Here is a 6,000-nt window from a genome sequence, read left to right on the forward strand (position 1 = left end):
TTCAAGTATCTATGTGATATAAAGACATTTATTCATATAGATATACATAACATATATATAAATAGGTATATGCATATATGTATATGTGTGTGCATATATCTCATTTCATTTCAGATCATGAGTATTGTAAAAGTGATACATAATAACATATATAATATATATTATGTACATTATATATATGAATAGATACATGTGTATATATTATATCATTATATGAATAGATATATGTGATATATGTGTGTGAATAGATATCTATATAATAAATATATAGATATATTACCACAAATCTATCTATTTTTCTTGCTAGCTAGCTAGCTATCTAACTATATTTGTGGTAAAACCATAAAATAAATGCTATATGAATTAAGTAATCTCATTTTTACAATAGTCATGTTCTGAAATAATAGTGAATACATAATAAAATTGTAAAAAACTGTGGAGACAAAAAAAGTAGATTTCAAATATATGTATAGCATTCTACTTCCACAAAAGTAGAAAAATTTGCTTCATGTTTTTCATGAAAAATCTTAAGCAAAACTATGTATTAATATTTGATAAGACTTAGACATACATAAATATAGTTATATTTTATATATATTTTATGATTATCATGATGATTAATTTCCAAAGTATCAAGATAAAAACACTTTGAGATGTATGTTGCATTTTATAATTAAGGTCTCTTACCTATTAAATTTAACAGTTTTCCCAGCAACTTTATTTGGAAGGAATAAAAATTACATATAAAATATTAGTTCTATTCTTAAGCTGTGCTGCATTATTATAAGTAATACATAGCATGGCTTGAAGTCTAGATACTGTAAGACCATAGGAAAAGACATATTTAAAAGCAATTTAAATCTAATGGAATTAGAGATGTCCAATGGGCCTCAAAAATCATAGAATTTGAATAGAACAAGCAAATGCAGTCCAAGAAAAAAAAATTTAAAAACAAGATAACTCATCAAAGTGGATATTGCTAGGATCTATTGAAGGGTGAATGAGGAGCTTGATCTAAGTGGAGCAGATTCTATATTCTGGAGCTAAGAGGTAACAAGGAATTTCAAAGACAGTATTAGGTTATAACATACCTTGAAAACTTGTCAGAGACATTAGTAGTTGAGAGATATAAATGTTTCCTACATGACACAAATTTAACCTTTATAATTAGATTTAATTTTGTTGGTCCCACGGTAGGTATGCCATGCTATCTCCTAGGGAGGTTGAATTCTGGTATTAACTTATTCTTCAGCTGCTTCATCTCCAAATGTTGACTGGTCCAGAATGTGGATGATGACTCTACCCTTTAATGGTATAAATCCTGCTTAACTTTTCACTCCAAAAACCTCTCCAAGAGCAATTTGGTCTGTATCTCAATGAAAGTTTAATAAACTTCCCGAGTAAAGGAGCTGGAGATTACTCCTAACAGTAGACTGTGAATTAGTTGGGGAAGTGAAATTACAGAGTATACTTCATTCTTCTGGTCTTTCCTTTATTCCTGGGCTTTTATGAATTCGTATCTGATGTAAGGCCTTCACTAATTCCCTTGCCCTTTTCCCTTCTTTCTGTATTGTATTAGAAATGAATACGTTCTTTTTATATACAACTTTTACACTATACCTTCCAGAAAAATTCTAGATATTTTGTCTCTGGAGCCAGATTGCCTGGGTTAAAATCGAAGTTTTGTTACTATCTGTACAACCTCAGGCAATTTATTATATTCTTCAATTGTCAGTTTGCTCATTGTAATAAAAGATCTCTCTCATAGGGTTTTTCTGAACATTAAGTAAATGAAAACCACCTGTAATCCAATTATAAAATGGCCTAGCAAATAGTGCCCAGAGTGGTTAACTGCTGTTTTCACATCATTTCTTGCAACTTCTGACTGATATCCTCTGGGGAATACCCAACAGAGCAGGGGTTCCCAATGCGCTGGCATTACTGCCTGAGCATCATCTCCTGTCAGATCAGCAGCCGCATTAGATTCCCATGGGAGGGTGAACCCTATTGGGAACTGCTCATGCAAGGGATCTAGTCTGCAGGCCTTCCTTATGAGAAGCTAATGCCTGATGATCTGTTACTATCTCCCATCACCTCTAGATGGAACCATCTAGTTACAGGAAAACAGGCTCAGGGCTCCCACTGATTCTACATTATAGTGAATTGTATAATTATTTCATTATATATTGCAATGTAATAATAATAGAAATAAAGTGTGCAATAAACATAACCACTTGAATCATTCTAAAACCATCCCCCTGAAACCCACCCCAGTCTGTGGCAAAATTGTCTTCCATGAAACCGGTCCCTGGTGCCAAAAGGTTTGAGGACTGCTGTTCTAGGGAATATATTCAGTCTATGTGCTGCTACAGTTGTAGATTTCACCCTTCTCTAGAAATGAATATTGCAATTAACTAAGTTTTCCAGCCTTATAATTGGTTTAGGGATTGTCATATGGTATAATTAGGGGCAATGAAAGAAAACATGATTTTTGGGTGGGTGGGCAGGGGTGCTAGAAGAGAGGCAGGTGCTTAATTTTTACTATTATGAGTTTGTGACAATACAAATTGAAAGCTACTGATATTTTATGATAACAAGGTTAAAGTTAAGGCCACATTTGATTACATGTTACATATTTTTCTAGTTTTATTTTTTGTCACTTGCAACACATATTCTAAATTATATATCTGACCTAACAGTCTAAGAAGACAGTTGCAGTCCTATACTTAGTTAAATCACAAAATCTTTTCTCCTTCACATTTAAAGGAAATGTTCAGGTAAGAAATTGAGTAGATGTCTAGGTCTTAACCCCTCATATATCTTATTCATCATAAATAGTACTAATGGAAATAAATGTTGTTGGAAATTTACATGCTCTTGTTTAATCTTTGTTAGTGATAACAAGTAGGGCTTTTTACTAAAGAGTATTCTAGCTACATCAAAGAATAAATCCAACCCTAAACAATAAGTGTGTCATTTTCCCCCCAGTGATTGATATATTATGCATCATTCTTGTTTAAAACTGTGAACAAGATTTTACATCTTGTTAATAAGACTAACCATGATACTTTTCTATGAGGTATTTTGTACCATAGGCATGAATAACAAAGCACTGAGATACTATTTAATCTTTAAGTTTCATGTTAGAAAATAAGGGAAAGGGAAATGTTTTTAGTACCAGGAACCAGGAAGCAAAGAAATGTCTGTGGTATATCTATCCAAATATTGAGAATCAATACATTCTGCAATATCTGATTTAACAAATCAATACTTGCAGAAAAGAGATTCAACACTGGAGGTGATCTTAAATATGCATCGGGCTACTTTTTGGTGAACACATTAGCTTCCTTAATGCTTAAAGGTTAGAAATACTTGAAAAAAAAAAAAACTTCTAATAGCATTTAAAAGATTATTTTTCACGAAATGTACTTCAGATTTTCAAAAAAGGAATTAAAAAATATTACTTTTTTGCTTTATCATCACCTCAGCATTTTTCAGATGTCCTTTCAAAGAGAAATATTTTGACTTTGCATTTAATTTTGGCATTTGTAGCAGAGTAAATATTAAGAGTTGAAAAAAAGAGTCCCATTCATCTTCCCCTTTTAATTACAACAGTTCATTCTTATTTACTAATGCAACCAAATTCTGAATTTTAATCAATTTTTAGGTACAGTGAACCCAAATCTTGCAGATAAATACAAAATGATGAAAAAACCTTAGTTACATTTGGTTTTAGAACAAACATCTATTCATTTCTCAATCATTTTGTTCTTTATTTAAATTTTGTGGTAGGAGACATTAGAAAGCCCTTTGCTCCTTGTGTTGCACAAATTGAAAAGGGAGTCTCAATTTAGAAAGCATTACACAATTAATTTTAGGAATTTTAATAGTGAAATGCAAATAATTATTTTATTTTATTTTACTTTAAGTTCTGGTATACATGTGCCATGGTGGTTTGCTGCACCTATCAACCCATCATCTAGGTTGTAAGCCCCACATGCATTAGATATTTATCCTAATGCTCTCCTTCTCCTTGCCCCACAAAATAATGATTTTAAATAACAAAAATATGTAGTGTCATTACCCCAAAAGCATTCATTACACTGCTGATTTTTCATGATATAACATGAGTCCTTGACAATAGTGAAATGTATTATTACAATGACATATTTTATATTATGAGTTCCCAAATGATAGGAAATATAATATCTACCTTTAGAATTCTTCTACAGTCTGAAGTAAAAATGGTAATTGTCCATAATCATAAATAAACAAGGAAGGCTATACAAAATATATATCACAGGTGATCAGAGAAACCTTTCCCAATTTAAAAGAACTATGGTTATTTTAATTTAATGTACCTTTTTAAAAGTGTGCAGTTCAATGAATGTTGCCAAGTGAATGTGATAGTGAAACCATATCATAAACAAAATATATTTCCAACTCTCCAAAACTTATATCTTGCACTTTGTGGTCAATCTCTTCCCAAGCCCCTGGAAATCACTAAACTGATTACTGTCTCTATGGGTTTATCTTTTACAGAATGTCATATAAATGCCATCATAAAACATATAGCCTTATAAATCTGGCTTCTGTCTCTTAACAAAAGGCTTTAGTGATTCATACATATTGTTGCATACATCAGTAGTTCATGTCCTTGGAAACTGAGAATTATTTCATTGTGTAGAAGTACTATAGTTTGTTTAGCCATTTACATGTTAATGGACATTTGAGTTGTTTCTAATTTGGGATAATTATGAATAAAATTACCTTAATTATTTGTGTATAAGTCTTTAAATAGATGGATTTTTTCATTTTTGGGGGGTAAATACCTAGAAGTGAAATTGTTGGTTCCTATGTGCAGTGTATAATTGTCTTCATAAAAAAAGTCAAACTGTTTTCCAAAGTGCTGTACCATACAGCTTTCCCAAAACAAGGTATGAGATATCCAGTTGCTCTGCGCTATCTTCAGGATTAGGAATTGCCAGTATTTCTAAATTTAAGCATCTTAGCAGGTGTGTAGAGGTATCTCATTATGTTTAATTTGCATTTCCTTTCTAATGATGCTTAGCATCTTTTCATGAGTTTATTTGCTATCTACATTCACATCTTTAGCCCTATAATTTAATGAGGTGTTTTTCTTCCTTTTGAGTTGTAAGAGCTCTTCCTATAGTCTGGTTTACAAGTCCTTTATCAGATACACGTCTTGCAAGTATTTTCTGTAAATATATGGCTTATGTTTTTCATAGTGCCTTTCAAAGATTAGATGTTTAATTTTGATGAAGTTTAATCTCTTAATTTTTCCCTTTATTTTTGGGCTTTTTGTTGTTCTAATAAACATTTGCCTAACTCAAGGTGCAATCATTTTTCTTTCATGTTCTTATTAAAATTATTTCACTTTTGGCTTTTCTTGAGGTCTATTTCATTCAAAGAAATTTTGTATGTAATGTGAATTAAGAGTAAAGATTCCTTTTTTTAAATGAATTTTAGTTATTACAGCCATTTTTCTTCAAAAGACAATCGTTTCCTTTTTTTTTTTTTTTTTTTTTGAGACGGAGTTTCGCTCTTGTTACCCAGGCTGGAGTGCAATGGCGCGATCTCGGCTCACTGCAACCTCCGCCTCCTGGGTTCAGGCAATTCTCCTGCCTCAGCCTCCTGGGTAGCTGGGATTACAGGCACGCGCCACCATGCCCAGCTAATTTTTTGTATTTTTAGTAGAGACGGGGTTTCACCATGTTGACCAGGATGGTCTCGATCTCTTGACCTCGTGATCCACCCGCCTCGGCCTCCCAAAGTGCTGGGATTACAGGCGTGAGCCACCACGCCCGGCAATCCTTTCCATTTTGAAATACTTTGGCACATGTTCAAAAATTAATAAATTCATATGTGGCATTACTTCTGGACTCTGTGTCCGTTAATTGATGTGTTTATCATTTTTTCCCCCAAAACAATCCTGCCTTGAATTTTCTCAGCTTTTATTTTTCTGAAAATATCTTCATT

Source organism: Aotus nancymaae, unplaced genomic scaffold, assembly GCF_030222135.1.
Source record: "Aotus nancymaae isolate 86718 unplaced genomic scaffold, 86718_ANA_hifiasm-v0.15.2.pri h1tg000029l, whole genome shotgun sequence".
Classification (NCBI taxonomy): domain Eukaryota; kingdom Metazoa; phylum Chordata; class Mammalia; order Primates; family Aotidae; genus Aotus; species Aotus nancymaae.